Genomic DNA, 20,061 nt, shown 5'->3' with positions numbered 1-20,061 from the left:
TGAGTACGAAATCGTGGCTTTCTCCAGTCAAGCAAGCTTAACTGCTTACAGTCCTGTACACGAGCAGTACACGGTTCAAGCAAGGTCCCTGTGGATAAACACCAACAAGGTCTCTCTAGCTCACTGTCTCCCTCTGCCCTCACTGCTAAAGGCACCACGTCCAAACCAACCCAAGAACAACGCCCCTGTTTCAGGTGGGTCAAAAGGCCTCTGGACAGACAATGGCTGTGGTGTGCATAAGAGCTCAGAGACAAAATCAAGTCCCAGTTCATAAGGTAAAGCATTCAAAGGTTAATAAAACCATAAAATGACCTGGCTAGTATCTTCCCCTCTTCTCTACTTTTAAGAACACTCACCAGAAAGGGAAGCTGGCCAACATGATGCAGAGAATTAAGTCATTCTGCATTATTTCAGTGTATGATATTGACTATCCACAAATATGACTGGTATCTAATGGCAAGTTAGGGCTGCCAAGTCTTCTGTTTCTCTCAAATAATTTTCCCTAGGGATGAACTGAAAAGGAGATACTGAAAACGCCTATTAAATAGCCACTGACTTTCAAATGAAGTAATCGAGAAGGACAAAGCAGAGCCAGTGAGTTGGAGAACTAACTTCAAATCCCAGGAAATGGATTTGTTCTCACATCAAGTGAATAACAACCTGATGGTCTCAAACAATCCTTCCTGGCTTTGCTCAGGCCACAACCTCACTACATTTTCTGCCCTTGAGCTGCTCTGCTCTGAGGCACGATGGCTGCGCATTGAGATGCTTGGCAGGGAAGCTCCAACGTACCGTGCATACCCATAAATATTAGCCACGTACTTTTCCGAATCCCTGGACAGAGGTAGAAGAGGGCCAGGGTGAGCAAATGAATTTATAAAAAGAGGATGTCAGCTTAGCCAGCTCTTGTTTTAAGACATTTCCAAACATTCTAAAAGAATCTCAAAGCTTGTTTGGCAAAGCTGTGCTTGTGGTGATACCAGTTACACGTGCAAAAAAGCAAACCCCTGGTTAAAGAAATGCACTTGCAATTAATGAAAAATACTTCTCTTACAACACAAACAGAAACTGCAGAGCTATTACATGCAAATTTCAGCTTCAAAGAACTCACACTGCCACTAACTAATCTTGTAGAGCTACCGAGCAGCCCAGCTCAGCTACAAGCAGCCCCCCCTCAAACACAGCTGCCACCAGGGGAGAACAAACCTGCTCTTGATCAACAGGAGCCATTAAACATTCAGGAGACTGCAGTCACGGCAAGGTAAAGTACTTTGTATCCAACAGACTCTGGAGTGTTTGGGGTAAAAGGTGTGATATCTTCAGTGAATTCTTTCACATGAAAAAAATGCCTTGATGGATGGCTGCTTCCATGATAAATAGCTGGTGCACAGCTACAGACTGCGAGGGGCACCTGCCCATTCAGTTTTCTTTATTTTAAATCTGTCATTGTCTACCATAAAAAACTCTAGTTCCCTTTAATGAAATTCACCCTTCAAAGTGTTTGTCTTTTTGATCCAGCTCCTGTACTTGCCAAAACCATTTTGAGTCAATAGTCCATAAGGAAACTGATAATATTAACAATTTATTACTCTTCTATTTTATTGCATCTTTATGAAGAGGAGATACTGCTTTCTTTATGATTTAATAAAACCTCTACTGTTTTTTTAAAATTCATACAGGATTAAAAACTACTTTCAGATACCAAGCTCGTCCTTTGAGGTTCATTTGTGGTTGCTCTCCCAGCACTGCTTTTTTTTTGGATCAGTTTTATCAGTGCAAATAAGCATAGAGCAACTGCATTATCAACTACTAATTCCCTCCTTACTGCCACAATCAGACACAGATTACTGCAGCATACTGAACTACAGCCATCTAAAGTTATGGATGTAAAAAGCAAGACTATATTTTAATTGCTGCCCTTAAATATCCAAAATAAATGTGCTTTCAGTATTGTTTCCTAATCCCCACAAGAAACAGACATTCTTCCCTGCATGTAACAACTGCATTAACTAACATGATGATAAAGCAAGGGGGAGTCTACATAGACTGTGTTCTCCCTGTGCACACAGGTGAAAGTTAATGCTGGATGGAGGAAGTTTCCCTACCTTTTATGCACAGTTGTAAACATATTTCTAAAAATCCTGGACTTTAGCCTTGGCCATTTTATTTAGTCATTTAAATCTGACAAATTAGTTAGCAAAGCCTCACTGTCATTAGTAGATTAATATCAGCATGAAAATCTGTATTTATATTCAAAACACACGCATTCCAAGTGTCTCTCTCAAAGCTAAGTTGCCTTGCAGTCACACAATTAAGCTACTTGAAAAAGACACTTGCTTGATTGGTTTGGTAAAGATACAAAGTTATTCTGGGTAATTAAATCTAAATGTGACTGCAATGAGTTTCAGAAAGATCTGCAATGCTGAATGAGCATTTAAATTCAATATTAAAACACAGTAATGCACACAAATGTAAAACAATACCAACTATAAATATTTATCAAAAGATTACATACTATCCCTAAAGAAAGTAATACGGGAGTTATCACAAATGGATCTATGAAAGTGTTACTTCTACACTCAGAGGCGGTAAAAAGGCTGATACATTTGGAATTAGTAAAAAGAAAATAAAGCAAAACAGGAGACATGGGCTCCTTTGCAGAAATCTCTGACATACCTACATTGTGAGTGCTCGTCTGTTTGCTATATTCTTCGCTAAGCATCCTCTGCATTACCAACTATCATCAGAGATCAGGTATTTGAATGTAAGGACTTCTGTTTGCTCCAGCACAACTGTTCTTACCCCTATGTTAGTTACTAGTCACCCCCTCGTGTCTACATTTTTGTGGGGTCTACGATTAACAAAGATATAACCGAACATTTTATTTTTAAATCTCTGCACACAGATGAGCTCCTGTAGCAGAAATTACTGAGCAGTTATCACTGTTTCTCACAAAACACACATTAGCCAGTGTTGCCCATTGCACTTCACTGTCACGTTGAAGCCGTACCCAGCTCTACTCAAATGCCCTGTAGCGCAGCTGACCTTTCGTCCCCCTGCCAACTGCTCTTCTGCCGTGGCACGTTGAGAGCACATCAAATGCTCTGTTTGCCTAATATGTCTTGAGGACAAAGATGTGCTGAAGTGGGACCAATCCTGGTTCAGAGAGAACACTATCAAGACTGTCTTAACAGAAAGAGGTGTCAGAAGAATTAATAAATAAGGAAATCCAACCTTACTTTTCAGTATTTGCAAGTCAGGCATATAACAGGTTGTCTGTAATTCCAAAGCTCAAGAAACTTGGCGATTCATACAGAATAATCAATTACTGTAAAAATAGCAATTAATTCAGTTCAAGGTGAAGTACATCAGTACAGGTACAGCAGCAGAATAAGCAGTGCTCGCTAAGCACTCCCTTCCTGCTGCTGCGCCCTCGCAATACAGTCGCTGTGATTACATGGACTGAGTTGGGATGAGCAGGCTTCCGCGCACAAGAAGTCCATGGCAAGTTCCTCCCTGCAAAATGACATCTCCTGCTTCCACCACACTTTTCCTGCTCTGTCTTGAGGGCTAACAGAGAAACTCTTACAATTCCTTAATCACCTCTTGCTCTTCAGTCTCCTATCACAATAAAACTTAAGGTGCCTACCCTCAAGGACAGGTTATTAGTCCCTCATGTATGAATTAACTATTGGAATTTGCATGTTTCAGAGTTTGGGGCAAGTTACTTGAGCTTTATTTTTTTTTTTTTTCACAGTTTCTGTGTTTATGAAGGTTAGCAAGATCCCTATTATACAAACAGCTCCATTATGAGGTCCATGATAAGCAACAAGTGCATATCAACCATGAGAGAGCTTTCTGGTAACTGCTTTATACTGATGGCTATAAGTGGACTGCATTGATTTATCCGCAGCCACACCACTGCAGGGTCCAGACACCTTCCATTTTTCCAACACGGTCTTAAAGGAGGACAGTGTCCCACTGTATGACTCATGGACTTTTCATTCAATGTCCTGTAAGTCTTAAGTATCCTGAAAGCAGAAGTGACTTCTTAAATAATTCCATTATCTGAGCAAGCCAGGAAGCCCCCAAAATGAGAATATGCTTTTAATATGGTTTGATTCTGCATTTGCTACGCAGAAATAAGCTTTCCAATCCAGAAAGCTGGGAGCTCTTGAAAACAGGCAGAAGTCAGAGTCACTATCCACTACGAGTTATTTTTTCTTGGTGTCAGCTCTTCCATCTCAGAATTTTTACAAAGACAACCTGACACTTCTACCAGCAACACTGGGATAGGAAAGAGTAAAAGAAACTGATTTCTTTTTTAAAAACACATCAACAAAACACTCAATGCATCCATTTTCTTAACAGCCTCTGGGATAGCATGACCTATAATAGCATGACTTTCAGCAAAAGTGGAATGGAAGAGGCATACATATTTAAATATTAATAATTCTTTGCTGCTCCAAAGCATTAGAAGCAGCTCTGCTCACAACACACTAGAGAGCTAACCCCAGCATCAAAGGTACAACCCACCATTATTTTCATCATGTCAGCAACATATTGATTTTTGTTCCTTTTATTTGTGCGTGAAGGCTCCCAGACTGTGCATGTGTGTGTACGTGTGTATTTGAGTGTGCCGAGTGAAGATTAGAGATGGATGATGTTCCCTGGAGATTTTGGTCCATGACTTTGGACAGAGTAGCTTTCCCCCTATCCTTTTCTGGTTCTCTGCTCCTTCAGGCAGGTGGTTTTTTCTCTCCTCACCCTGCAGCTGTGAAATGAGAGTCACAGTCTGCAAATGCTGTGCCTCAGCTGGGAGCAAGCGGTGAAGCATGATACAAACTAGACCTTCCATCCTCTCTGAGGGCAAGTATGTAGCTTTTACAACTCTCCCAGCCTCAGCTGAATTGAGGTTGGGAGGACAGACCTGTTTCTGATCCTGCAGCTAGGCAGGATTATGTGCAGCGTACACATCGGATCTCAGCTGAAGTCTCTGTTAACAAATCCAACCATGCCAGAAGAGTCTATAAAAGCAGAAATGGAGAGGAGAGCTAAATGTCCTAACAAAGTAAATTCACAAGCCCTATATCATTTATTACTCAGAAATAATAATTCTTTCTGTTCAAAATAAAAAAAAAAAAAGAGGTAGCAATAGTTGTGGTTCTCCTGGTACTTTATGGATGTGTTAAATAGGTACCAGGAGAGACTACCACAATGCGCCTTCCTCGTTGTTAGAGTCAGTAACTGACCCTACCTTTCACAGGAAACTCCTTTTCGCAAAGGTGTGACTGTCCTGGAGTCCCAGTGCATATTGGGGGCTCTGATGTGTCCTTACTGCTTGCAAAAGACCAGGACTTCTCCTAAGGCAGAATCCCAGTTAAGTCAGTCTAGCAGGTATTCTGTCAAGCGGCTTAGGCACTCATGCTGAGAGCTTGTCCACCTGGAATTGCAAATCAGGGAAAGAAGAATGGAAAACTGAAAGAAACACAGGAACTGAAGTTATCTCAAGACACTTCTACAAAGGTTCTACGTCTTACAAAAAACATGGGGAATGCACACATTGAGCACTGTGCTTACTAAAGTCTGGACTGCTGGATTAGCCTCTACTCCAAACTCTAACCCCTCCCTTTTGAAGACCCTACAGCCTTGCCCCTGCTCTGTTCACAACACCCTCTTCTCAGTGTCATAGACTACCTGCCTCCAGGGCTTCATCTCTCTTAGCTTCACAGTCTCAGGTCACACACCGCTGATCCTGTCTTCTCTCTTGTTCCTCCTTCTCAGTTTGGTGACCCTTAGGGGTAAAATGAAGTCTATTTCCACACATTCAGCTTCTATGCCACATCTGTGTTATATCCCACTCTGCACAGTCACATTGTTTTCGGTCATTTTATCCCCAGATCCTGACTACCACATTTGCTTGTAGAAGTCCTTTTCTGCTCATTTAAGCTCAGTCCCAAGTCTTCAATTCTCAGGCCCACCTGTCTTCTTCACAGTTGCCTCCCTGGCCTCATCCTTCCTTCACAGTCTGTGTAGACTGTTCTCTGATCCTGCGCTCACGATGTCTTCTTCTCACAGCTATTTCACAATAGCGCCACTGCTCCCAGGCGCTTTTCAGATTTCAGCACTCCTCTGCCTTCAGCCTCAACTTCCATCTCCTCCAGCTTCACAGCTCTCTTGCTGTGCATCCACTTGCCTCATCTCTTATCCAATTTAAGACTGTTCCGCTCACCACAAAAAGTCTCAAAAGGGATAGCACAAACACTCTAGCATAGCATTTCCAAAGATTTAGCACACTTGAAAGAACTCTGAAGGAAAGAGTGTCTTGAATTTTCTGGGCCTCACTCCCTGCCTCCATGCTTAACGCCACTGTAGGCGTAATCAGTTGGACTTCCAGCGTTATTCTCAGATTCATGCGAGATTCAAATGTGCAAGCACCTGCACAATGTTACATATATCTTTGGACCAGAAAAGTTATTTAAACCATCATTAATGCAAAGTAATAAGGTGCAAGCGTTCCAGATGCTTGGTTTCAGGAACATCCAAGTATTTATGTGAAAGCCATTGCTGCTTTTACAGGACACGCCACACGTGAATGGGAGTGCCAGGGCTCATCTGTCTGCAGACCCCAGCCTGCTGGGCTTCTCCTCCAGGCAGGACTTGGGAGACATAAGGAGAGATATAAATAGCATGCAGCACATTGGCAGGCAGAGCTGTGACAGAGTCCTGCGCTGACTGCTGAGTGCCATCCTGAAGGAATCAGCACTTTTTTTGGATGCTACTTCAAATCCTTATAACTGGAATAGACTGAAAAGATCAAATGTGGCAAACAGGCTGATTCTAGATCAGAGCAAAATCGTAAGCACACAAAAATCAGGAGCATAGAAAGAAAATGCCCTCTATCAATAGTCACTCTTCCTCTCACTTATCTAATCCAAAAAGGATTTAGCCTAGCACTCAGCATACATACTGGTTAGAGGAAACGATCCATCCAGCACTATGTGCCTTCCATAGCATCTGCTGCATAAAGCCAGTATCCCGGAATACTCCCAACTTAACCACACTGGTTTTGAGTGAAGTCATGGTCAGGCAGGAGGAAGAAATGACATTTTCTGTCCAGCCTGCCTGTAGTATCTCCAGAATCTAGCCAAGCTTCTAGGGAAAGGATGGTGTAGTTTTATTTTCAGCTGTAATTTTGTGTTTACCTAAGACCTTACCAAAACCAACCTAAATACAACCAAAATTACTTCCCCAGACACCTTGCCCTCCTTTGTACACAACAGTCATGTGCTTTTCCGTGCTTCCTGATGACCCCACTGGCTGTTAAACATACCAAAATGCTTATTATACACCTCTATCAGACTCCAAAATAAAGACAGCATGCAATGACAAACCCAGCAAGGCAGGCTTCAACACATCCATTTTTACTGATCTAGATCAACAAAACAATGGCCTTGCCTAGATTTTTTCTGCAGGTCTACCTGCAAAGGAGAGAGCCTGGGCCTCAAGACACTAAATGCCGCTGCTGTATACTTGGAAGGAGATTTCAGTAGGAACACAGACCCTGCTGTACCCAGTTAAACAAGCCTTTCAAGCACAGGAGAAACGAGTAGAGCCTAAACCTTCCTCCTTTCCCAGGCTTCCTAGGTCTGAAATCAATAAACATTTGTCAAAATGTTTGCATTCAGAGGTGATGATGGTGAGGTCACAAGGAGAGAAGTAATCATCCTCTCCTGCAACACTACAAGCAGTGCTGACAGAAAGCTTTTTCCCCTCCATTTAATTTTCTTTTTTTTTTCTGTAGAGCATCAGAAGGCTTCAAAGGAACAACAACAGTGCAGCAGAAAATCTCTTTCCCAAACACAGCAGGAACAAACCCAACCATGCACAAAACAGAGAGCCTGCCTTGTATGCTCCTTCTGTGAGGCGAGAAAGACAAGCAGGATGACACAGATGACACGGTTTCAACTGGAGCCATGGCAGCACAGTCCTCGCGCAGTCACGGGCCGCTGTGCAACTCTTGGGCAAGTCACTTCTGCGTTTCTAGGGAGTGGTCAATACTGCAATTGTCACAAGTCCTTTACCAAGCTACACTGGTAATAAACTGATAAATGCCTGATAGAGAAAAGAAACTAGCCTCATTTTGAATTTCTGTAGAGGCCAGTTGATGATTACAGCCCAAACAGAGTGAGGTGCTAATTAATCTAAAGGAGAGACTGACTGTGTGAAAACTGAGAAGCTGTGGATGCACTTTGCCTGGTCTGCATACTGTAACTCACTAGGTATTTTCACCTTAGTAGAATTCATTCTTCTACTTTTCTGTCAGTTTGACTCAATCTCATAGAGCAAAATAATTGGCCTTTACCACTGCAGGCATCCAAAAATATCATATTTAAACGGCATACTGTCCAGCATTTGGATTTGGTATTTTATCCCTCCACCTGCATTTGCGAATTTTCTGCTAAAAAGTGAAAAAAAAAATTAAAAAATCACAATGACAAAACAGATTTTGAAAGGATGGCAAAGCCTTCTGCCCAAATAGCAATTAGCCCATTGGGTTTGGGGGGTAGAATTTCCATTCTCCTCAAATAAAAAATATCTTGGTCTTTACCTCATTGCCTTGATATTCCAATTGCTGAAAATAGTAAAGTATCCTTGGCATAAACCTAACCTGAAGCAGACATGACTAAAGCAATTTTTGGAAGTATTTTTAAAGCAATGGAATATCCTGGGTGACTAAAGCACATGAATTGGGCTGTATAACTATAGTTCACATGAATTTGTCATGAAAAAGGGGCACCAAGTACTTGATATTGAATGCATAATAAAATGCAAAGTCCTAGTGGTCACGGGCATACCTTGCTTATGAATTATGTGGCAGTTCTGGCAGACTTACATTCTTATTTTCTAGGAGTTTTCCTTTTTTATATTTGTCATACAAGACAATGACAAAGAACAAACAATAGGAGTAATTTAGCAATAAAATACAGCAATGCCCTTGCTGCGTTATCTATGGGGACTAAATTTAGGACCCACACAGGCATCAAACTGGGAAGAGAAAAGGGAAGAGGGGGTTGGAAGGAGCAAAGGGGAACGACAAGGGAAATAACACAGAGAAAGAAGAAAAATACCACTTCTATGAGGTCAGTTTGACCTCAGTGCCAGGGAGTCATGGAACAGGTGATCTTGAGTGCTATCATGAAGCACATGCAAGACAACCGGGTGATCAGGCCCAGTCAACACGGATTCACGAAAGGCAGGTCTTGCCAAACTAACCTGATCACCTTCTATGACAAAGTGACTCGACTGCTGGATGAGGGAAAGGCTGTGGATGTGGTCTTCCTGGACTTCAGTAAAGCCTTTGACACAGTTTCTCACAGCATTCTGCTTGAGAAACTGTCACCTCTGGCCTGGACAGGTGCACACTCTCCTGGGTGGAAAAATGGTTGGATGGCCGGGCCCAGAGAGTGGTGGGAAATGGCGTTAAATCCAGTGGAGGCCAGTGACAAGTGGGGTTCCCCAGGGCTCAGTGCTGGGTCCAGCCCTGTTCAATGTCTTTATCAACGACCTGGATGAAGGCATCGAGGGCACCCTTAGCAAGTTTGCGGACGACACTAAGCTGGGTGGAAGTGTTGATCTGCTGGAGGGTAGGGAGGCTCTGCAAAGGGATCTGAACAGGCTGGACCGCTGGGCTGAGTCCAATGGCATGAGGTTTAACAAGGCCAAGTGCTGGGTCCTGCACTTAGAATCATAGAATCATAGAATCACCAGGTTGGAAGAGACCCACTGGATCATCGAGTCCAACCATTCCTATCAATCACTAAATCATTCCCCTTAGCACCTCGTCCACCCGTCCCTTAAACACCTCCAGGGAAGGTGAATCAACCCCCTCCCTGGGCAGCCTGTTCCAGTGCCCAATGACCCTTTCTGTGAAAAATTTTTTCCTAATGTCCAGCCTAAACCTCCCCTGGCGGAGCTTGAGGCCATTCCCTCTTGTCCTGTCCCCTGTCACTTGGGAGAAGAGCCCAGCTCCCTCCTCTCTCTCCACAACCTCCTTTCAGGTAGTTGTAGAGAGCAATGAGGTCTCCCCTCAGCCTCCTCTTCTCCAGGCTAAACAACCCTAGCTCTCTCAGCCGCTCCTCATAAGACCTGCTCTCCAGCCCCCCCAGCTTTGTTGCTCTTCTCTCTTGGGGTACAACAACCCTGTGCAGCTACAGACTAGGAGAAGCCTGGCTGGAAAGCTGCCTGGAGGAGAGGTACCCGGGGGTGTTGGTTGACAGCGACTGAACATGAGCAAGCAGTGGCCCAGGCGGCCAAGAAGGCCAATGGCATTTTGGCTTGGATCAGAAATGGAGTGGCCAGCAGGTCCAGGGAGGTTATTCTCCCTCTGTACTCGGCACTGGTGAGACCACTCCTTGAATCCTCTGTTCAGTTCTGGACCCCCCACCACAAGAAGGATGTTGAGGCTCTGGAGCGAGTCCAGAGAAGAGCAACAAAGCTGGTGAAGGGGCTGGAGAACACGCCTTATGAGGAATGGCTGAGAGAGCTGGGATTGTTTAGCCTGGAGAAGAGGAGGCTGAGGGGAGACCTCATTGCTCTCTCCCGTCCCTCCGTGTAAATGGGAGCTGCAAAAGCCACTGCCTGCACATCATATTCATCAGCTGATGTGCTGAAACTCACAGCACCTGATCACTAATTAAGGAAGATAGGTCTTCTCCTCTTTCCAAAACCATAAAAAGGAGAAGAAAATAGCTAGTGTTAAATCAATAGTACAGCACTACCTTTTTCTGTGGTATATATGTCTTTACTGACATAAAAATATTCTTTAGGGAATGCTTAAAACTCTCATATGTAAAATGGTTGAGAAAATTCTGATTAAGTGTCTTTTGCTCCATTTTCTTTTTGAAACATTTATGTTGAAGCCATTTTAAATTCTTTATCCTGACACATCTAGGCTTTATAAAGAAATCAAGCATTATAAGCTCTCTGGAAAGTTTCTCCTCCTTTTCACCCAGTGTAACTGATCCCTGGAGAAACTGTTTTTCAGCACCTTGATTTCAAACTCCTTTCAGCTTGCATTCTAAGATTGTTTTAGTATTTCAATGACAGCAGACCAACCACGTCACCTCCTGGAAGCACAAGGACTACAGGCACTCGGATCACCAGGACAGCTGAGAGGATACATGTGGTCCTTTGTCCAAAGGATTCACCTTTCTCTCAGATGCTCACATTCAGCACCTGTCTAAATTTCACTGCCTCGAAGTACAAAAGAACCACTCAATGACAGTTATTACAGAAATTCATCATACTTAGAAGTAACTGGAACCTCAACAAAATGGCAATTAGGCAGAAAAAACTGTCATGTAAATCATAATGACTCAGGGCACGTCTGTATGACACAAGGTAGAAGCAGGCAGAAATACCCAGTCTAGCTCTGAATTTCAAATGACTGCATGTGCTTTGAACCAGGCAGGTTTCCTGCTCTCAGGAGAAGAAAGTGGCCATTTAAAGTAGAGGAATTGGGAAGAGAGGACTATGAGTATTTCAAAAGCTCTGGGAAAGCAGAGCATTGGCCATTTGAGACTGGAAGTAATCCACCCCAGAATATCTCCAGTTCAGTGACTGATGTTTACAACCCATACATAATAGAAGCATTTTGTTTGGAATCATAACAAAAAAATCTTCTTTAAAATTTTCAGCAAGAAAAATTCAAAGAAATTACTTCAGCTTTGAATCTGGCCTGATCTGTCTGGTTTTGTGTCAATCCCCCTAAATCAATTCTATCTACTGCCTCAAATGGGACTGCAACAAGAAAACCACAGACATGGTTCCAGCCTAGTCAAAATGTTTTTGTTCTCTCTCATGCTGGCACGCTTCAGAGTGCCACAAATAAGAAGCAGATGGAAGTGTAAATTGCACTGTGTAGAATTCAAAATAGATTTTTGACTATCCAATGCACAGTAGTCTCTGGAGACTCTCAATTACATATAAGAAATTGTAAGGTCTGGTTAAATTCTAAAAATACACCATCTTTACTGACAAGCAAATGTATTATATGTTTATATTTAGATCACGTTCACATTCAGAGCGACTGCTGCTGTATTTTATGTGACAACAGGAAAACTACTGTGTTTGACCACACATTGGGACAGGCATGTCACAAAACCAACTTGACAGAGATTTTATGGACAGCTAGAGATTAATCTCATGCATACACACAAGTTAATTATTCAGGATAACAAACCAGATCATGCACTAAGCCAGATACTTTGTTAATTACCTTAGATGTGCTACTCACCAAGCAAAGAAATGACCCAGTGAATCAGATCTATCGCTTGCTGAATCAGATGCATTTATCTACTGACACAGATACCTCATCCCTTCAAATAGAAACATGTTTTCTTAAACTGGAGGCAATATATTACCTTATATGTCATGGAACATGATAAACTACACTAGATCTGTGCTAGCTGAAGAAAATATCCCAGGACGTAAAGGCTGCACTACCAGCCAGTGACTGAAAGAGCAAAGGTGATGCTTTAATAAACAAGTAAACATCAAATAAAATTCAGAAGGAAGTAATCCATCGAACATGTAGTGACACCACCATCCAACACTGCAGACAGAAGAGCTATAAGCTCCTTGACAAATTACACAAAGAGCTTCAAGAATGATTTATGGTCTGTGAAAAGAACCTGTTTATTAATGAGACACTGAGGAACCTAATCTATTTCGGTCATTCAAAAGAAGGCTAAGAGTCTAAAACTTATCTAACAGGAGAGTTTTCAGAGTGTGAAAGGAATTTTGACAAGGACATAAAGATGGGCAGTTGTTGAAACTTAGAAATAAGATACAAACTTCTAACAATTTAATTATCCATCAGAATGCTGCTACTTAAAGATGTGGTTATTCTTCATCATCTTTAGTCTTAAGAAGTGGAAGTTTAATTTTACTTTGTTTCCTGATCTACAAAACAGGGCTAGTGGTACTTCAAGTGCCTAGCAAAGTACATTTCCATCTGTGCCCCATATGTGCTGTGCTAGTATTAAACAGGGAGTCATCACCTCCAGTAGAAGGAAAAGCCTTAGAGTAAAAGCCACAGTGTTGACTAACAGAGTCAAGGCCAGTGGGCATCATTAGCTCTATATTGGATGACAAATAGTGGAGGCAGAATCTCGCAACAAGATGTAACAGTCACCCTGAGCTTGAACAGCTCTTTTTTTCAGGACTAAAAAGCCTAATCAAAGCATGTTGTTACTCACTCAGCTTGCACAAGGCACTGGCAGCAGGGAAGAGGTGGCCTGTTCCCAGACACATATGGCTATTTTGTAATCCAGCCTAAGCAAAACATCCATCATCTCATAGCACTTTTAGAAGCCAGTCATGCTGTTATTGTATACAGCACAGCAAAGCCAGGAATCAGACATGTGAAATGTACTATACGCAAGAAACGGATACACAATACATACGGAAAAATCCTCATGTCCTACTCCAAATACCAAAATCTCCAACCTGAAATATATCCCAGAGTGGAGAGATGTTGCAGAACTTGTGGGAAAAGCTGCCTTTCTGGTACTCCTCTAGCAGCAGCTGAGAGGAGGAGAGCACAGCTGTAGAACAGAGCTCTCAGCAGTACACCGAAGAGACTGCATCCTACACTTTCCATCTGAAGTTTCAGATCTAGTGACCTGAACTTTGTGCATTTTCTCAGGGCTGCATTAAGCAAATTCACACTGAAACCCAGCCCGAGCATTCTTCCTCTGCATACACACAGCACTTGGACAGCCATATAGCCACAAAAGGACCGTGATAACTACCCAATGGGAAAAAAATGCAGATACAATAAGGTACAGGTGGAAGAAAAAGATAATGTCACAGACGCTGCTGGTTATAGCTCCTGGGGTGAGCTCTGTGTGCAGCTTTGGGACATTACACAGGCCTGGAAATGGACAGTAAGTGGGTGTCCCCTGGCCATTGCAGCAGTCTGTGGTGGTAAGGTGATGTGGTAAAGGCATGGTCGTCAGCACAGGCCTGGCAGGTTAAAGAACTACAAATATTGATTCAATCCAAGCTGTCACACTGGCTTGCTGCTGGAGAGGAGGACCTTGCATGCTGCTCAGCATCAGCACCTCACTACAACCACACCCACACCCACACACCCTATAATGTCAATAATTTGTGTGGGTCTTCTTGCTTGGGAAAACGACAACTCCTGAGTTTTCATAAGCACAACTGCCACAAAGGATAATAAACCCCAGAAGTGGTTACAAAACTCAGGTCCTCATAATGATTTCCTTTCAGTCATAACTGATTATATCTACAGAACAGCTTCCCAAGACATCGCTAATGATAGTAGACTCTGTCAGTATATGAGGTGCTGTAACACTCTGTAAATTAAACCCCATTATTGACCTAAATTATAGATAAATTTCTACCTTTCCTTGGTGATACGCAACATATTTTTTCTTCAGGGCAGTTAGATGATGTCAGCACAAATTACCGCTTTTCACACAGTGCAGATGATAGAACCAGAGGCATTACAGGAGCTTACAAAAACCAAATGTGAAGAGACCGAAGGAACTGTTTCCTTTGATTTGGAAATAACAAATTTTACCAGGGTGTGCAGAATAAGGCAAATGAAAAAAAACCTGAATTTGGGACACTGATGGAGCTTCAAAAGCTTCACATACTCAAAAGTCAAAATTCAAGTTTGGATTCTTGCTCTAAACTACAAAAAACAACAGAAGTGCCTGTCTTTAGATTAAATATTTAAATATATACTGATGAGCAATACTGAGATAATAGGGTTTTGTCTAGTAAACTAGGGAGTAATATTTTTGGCTTGGAAAAAATGAATACACAATGTCCTTTTAAGTATTTTTCTAAACTGTTTCTTGTTCTTTTAGTTTTCCTTTGTAGATTGAGGTTAAAAGAAGGGCAGAGGAAATGCTAGAGGTTTCATGTTTGAGACACGTTCACAAGTTCTGTGTGAGGGAAGGTCTGCAGGAGGTAGTGGTACCTTTTCTAGAAAAAGTGATATAATCAGGAAAAAAAACCCAAGTTGTCAGGCATATGGCTCTATAAATTTTTTGTTACTTGATATACAAATACTTACTTGACAAATCCAAACCCATGGAATTACTTCATTATCCTGCATAATATTTCTTTATTCTCATTTTATCACTGCACTGTCTGCACTAGAAGTCAAGCTCTTGGTTGCCATCTGCTGTTTCCTTGTTTGAATTTAAGTATGTTTATTAGCATCAGTAGAGTTTCCCACTGCCTGCTACTTCCCAGGCTAAGTGGGTATAAAAGCCCCAAATTAATACTTATTAAGTTTGGAGCCTCTCTCTAGGCAAAAGTTAAGGCTGTGCCTGTGTCTCCACCTGTGTGACCTTTTCCTCCAGTGTTCTCACTTCCATTCCTCTCTGCACCATAGCAGGAACAGATCCGACTTGTACCCAAATATCTTTCAAGTGACCTTGAAGGAAGTTACTTACATTGAAGACATTATGCTTATTGCAATCCCATATTTACAGAACCTCTCCATCTGTCCTGGCCGTGTTACATTAAATTTAATTTTTAAGGAGTTGAGAGAGATTAAATATATCCATGTTAGACATCAAATACTTTCTAAGCGAGAGCCAGCATTGTCAGTGCCTCTGACATTAAAATCACTGTAAGGATTCAGCTCTGTTCCACCAAAAACAGGACCAAAGAGCTTCTACTTTGAATTTCCATGCTTCTGCAGACAACTGTTCTGGGCTTGCCTATTTGATTCTTATCAGAACCAATCCCCTGTCTGCACTTGCAGTTTCACATCTGCCAGGAGGCAGAAGTGGCAGCCCTGCCTGCTCTCCTATCTAACTAAGCCTATGGAGACTTCATATTTGTTCTCATTACTCGGTGTGGCCACCAGAAGGTTACAGGAATCCAAAGAACTCCACACTGGACGGCCTTACAGGAGAGCCACAAGTCTGGGCTTTCTGCTGGGCTAAAGCTGACTCCAAAGAGAGATCCAGCTCTGATTGACAGCAGACATAACGCCAATCTCCGGCAAAACTTCGTTAAACCTGAAACTGGATTTTATTTTCCATTATGTCCCCTCAAAGCAAATAAAATCAAAATGTCACTAACAACCTCCTGCACCTTACTGAGAGTCTAGGTACTTTAAAACTGCAGAAGCTTGAAAACTAGAAGTCCAGTCTTCAACTCCTTAGTGGGCTTCTGCCAACCCTTAATGTGATTTTAATGGCCCTCACTTTGAGGTAATGATTATGCAGGTCGATGCTCAGGTTGTATGCGTCACTCTAGCCACATCTACATCTTTGTCTTTAAGAAGAAGAAGAAGAAAAAAAAGGGAATTACGAAGTTAAAAGGACATTAATGATTATTAGTCCCAGTGAAGGAGTATTGCCAGGTTAGCTTCATGACAGACAAAGCCCGTATCCATTTCATTTGCTTGTTAAAGAACCAGTAAAAACCTCTTAGGTAGCAGAAGCTTAAGTGTGTAAGCCACAGTAATACAGGGCTTTTTTTGTGTTTTCGTGATTCTTTCTTATTCCTTGCCATCCAAGACCTTTACAAACATTTGTTAATTCTTTGCAAATCCTTATCTTTGCTTTACACCTGGGGAAACTGGAGTGCTAAGCAGGGATGGTATTTATTCTAAATGCAGCCCTGGAGACTCATGGTAGAGCTGAGAACAAAGCCCATGTCTTTTGGCTCTCGGTCTTGTATCCTAAAGCCCTCCTTCTTTTTTTTTTCAGCACTTTTGCAATTTGCTCATTTTGAAAGGCAGCAGTCCCAAATAAAAAGATCAATCTCAAACAGTACAATTGTCATTCACTGTTCTCTTCCTCCTCCATTTGAAGGGAAACAGACGTTCTGATTCCCTCCACCATGGATATGAGAGAGAAACCTTTAGGCACTGCCACGAACAGTTATGGGCTTGTATTTTTTTCTGGCATGCAAGTTATCTCAATGACAGATGAATAACTCACACATGTCAATGTCCATCCTAAAAGCCCCCAGTGTACGGAACAGCCACTCCTAGCCTGGCATGGGCCCAACACAGCAAAATCAAGGAAGGAGGCAGCAACATGCAGGTCTGCCTCAGTGAAGAAGAGTGATGGTTAGAAATCAAGTAAAATGCTTCACAGTTCTGCTGTGACATGTGCTCTGCACCAGAGCACTTCTTGGTTTTCCAGATGACCGTGTATGCACCAGGAACTTATCTATTTCTGTTAGCATCCTGCAGTGTATAGATGCATCTTGAGAAGAAAAATCATTTTACTGCCAAAAATACTATGATCCTTCTCATACAGCTCTGTTCAGAATAAGAGTTTCCAACCTCATAGATACCTCACAATGCACTACAGTCTGAGCAAAATCTGCAGGTGCAACATTAAATTCCACAAACAGCTTGAAAATATCATGTATGATTTATTTATAGCATCTACTCTTAGTAGACAGTGGAGCTTTTCTCAACAGCTTACCAGTTACTGCAGAAAACACAGCAGTAGTAAATGGTATTAAAATTTCAATCTGCATAGTTGAATGCATATTTGCCTCAGCACAAGCTGCATAATCTTTGCTGGCTTTACTCAAGATTGTACTGTTTTATTTCAAAGTAATGTTATTCATTTGATAATTTTTGGCACCCACAGTAAGTAGTTGCTTGCTGTAGGATTTCCTGCAGGACATTCCAGATGCTTCAGTAGAAAGGTACAAATATCAAAAAAAGGTAGATATAAAGCCTTACCATCTGACCCTTAGGTTCAGTTTTATAAAGCAGAATAAAGCAGTTAGGACCAAAAAGGCCAATTCTACTGAATCTAGAAAATGTATTGTAAAATCTAAACACTTTTAACTGGACTTTTACCAAGGGATGTAACACACACTGTCATTACCCAGCAGTGATTTGGCAGGCAGGGAAGCACAGTTTCTTAGCTAGAATCATAGAATGGTTTGGGTTAGAATGGACCTTAAAGATCACCCCGTTCCAACACCCCCTGTGATGGGCAGAGACACCTCCCACTGGATCAGGTTGCTCAAAGCCCCATCCAACCTGGCCTTGAACACCTCCAGGGATGAGGCTGCCACAACTTCTCTGGACAACCTGTGCCAGGGCCTCCCCACCTTCACAATAAAGAATTTCATCTTAATATCTAATCTAAATCTCCATTCTTTCTGCTTAAAAGTGTTCCCCCTTGTCCCGTCCCTGCACTCCCTGACAAAGAGCCCCTCCCCAGCTTTCCTGGGGGTAATGCATCAAGGCAGATAAACGTAAGAAATAGTGTTTCCTACTTGTGGAATTCCCATTTAAAGTTTTTACTTTATAAAGTAAGAGCACACAAAAATGTTTACACTGGAACACACTGGTATTGATGAAGATGTGTTCTTAAACATGCACATATTTTGCCCTCTTTTAATAATTTCATGCAAACTGCAGGCATTGCAAGAGTGGCTAAGGCTTAATTTACAAAGCTTTCAATGAATATAAGACTGTTTTCCAGTCAACAGGCTACCCTGAAACAAACCTCAAAGCATGTAAGAGGAAGCAAAAGAGACCGATAAAAATAAAAGCATCAGCTCCAGAGCAGCATGACTACCCTCAGCTGCTGCTTCTCTGGTGCTCTGAAAAACTCTGTACACTTGCTACACTTGCGCAGTTCAGAATTTGAACATGTTGATGATAATCGGCAACTGTCAGAGGCTTTAAAATACTGTACAAATGTAACCCACCTGCTAGCTCACAAAGCATATGGAGACGACTTTCAAAAAGTAAAGAGAAAAGGAAAGTGCTGGTTTTCCAGGAGTGACTTTGTCTGCATCAAACATATTCCAGAGCAGATCCATAATCATTCATATTTTTACAATGAAATCTGGAACCACACCCGCTGCTACAGACTCATTTGTTTGCATCGTTTTGGTTATTAGGAATTGGACAAGGGATAATGTTTTTTTTTTAAAGGCCCTATTAAAATGTCTGTCCTCATCTCTCCTATAAGCCCAGAGCCTTCTCTTCTCCAGGCTAAATAACCCCAATTTAAATCCACTGCAGCTAACAGCAAATAAAAGGGAAAAGTAAGTAATGAAAGCACAAAAAAGACTTAAAATATCAGGCAGGAGCTAGAACAGGGGATGTGTGATACCTGCACATGTATGTTGGTGTGGCTAACAATAAAACAACAGTGTGCTGTAAAAATTTGTTTGAGTATAGAGAAATTGTCAACCATCAATTCCTACATAGGCCACTTTTTATGATCTGAGATGTTTGCATAGCATTAAGATGCAATAAATAGACCTCTAAACAAAGTGATCATATGTATATATATATAAAAGTTTAGTAGTTACAAGAGGTCAAAGTTTCATATATTTTAAAGTTAGAAACACTAAAATACCTGAGAGATTTTGACTGAGGGTGTTATATTAAAAATATATTAAAGGAAATTGTTTGAGTTTGCAGGTGAAGAGAGGTGAGACCATACAAGCCATTCTTCTTGTGACAGAAGGCCGTGAGCTTTTTAAAGAAACAGTGGGGATCTTCAGTGGATTAGCTGGTATAGATGACGTACCTTGAATTTTCAGAGTAAGGGAAGGTAACAGCACAAGTCACTTCATCAAAGTTGATTTGTTACAGCTTGTCTTATCCAAGTAGAAGTCCATGGAGTGAGTGCTTTTCTATTTGTCTCATTGAATCCATCCTCCTACCCTAAAGAAATGAGCCAAAAATAATCAATAGAGGAGTTACATAGATTACAGATAGAACGATTACAAAAAATTTGAGTGGAATCTCTTTATGTATTGGGCTACCACTGAGAGCAGCTCCTTTAAAGACAATAAGGTTAAAACATACTAGGCTATTTAGTGAAAAAAGAAGGTGGGTAAAACACTTAGAGAGCAGGCAATGAATTGTTCAGCACTACACTGAGACCTTGCCTAAAAACAGCAGCAGGTGACCACCTCCAAACAACCCCAGTCAGGTGGCAACTGTGCCAGATGCGTAAGTCTGGTATGTTATGCTGGTAAATCAGGAATGCTTCCATCCCAGCCAAT

General features: G+C 41.8%; 1 long non-coding RNA gene across 1 annotated transcript in view; it reads right to left on the bottom strand.

The window, feature by feature from the left end:
* LOC138725746 (uncharacterized) overlaps positions 1 to 19,713 on the bottom strand; it is a 60,042-nt gene extending 40,329 nt beyond the window's left edge. The window contains exon 1 of the long non-coding RNA XR_011338295.1: positions 19,581 to 19,713. This is a non-coding gene — a long non-coding RNA (uncharacterized lncRNA). The remainder of the gene's footprint in view (positions 1 to 19,580) is intronic.
* Between the last annotated feature and the right edge of the window lie 348 nt (positions 19,714 to 20,061).

Source organism: Phaenicophaeus curvirostris, chromosome 12 (assembly GCF_032191515.1).
Source record: "Phaenicophaeus curvirostris isolate KB17595 chromosome 12, BPBGC_Pcur_1.0, whole genome shotgun sequence".
Taxonomy (NCBI): domain Eukaryota; kingdom Metazoa; phylum Chordata; class Aves; order Cuculiformes; family Cuculidae; genus Phaenicophaeus; species Phaenicophaeus curvirostris.
Note: the sequence above shows the minus strand (reverse complement) of the source record. Positions and strands in the feature narration are given on the sequence as shown.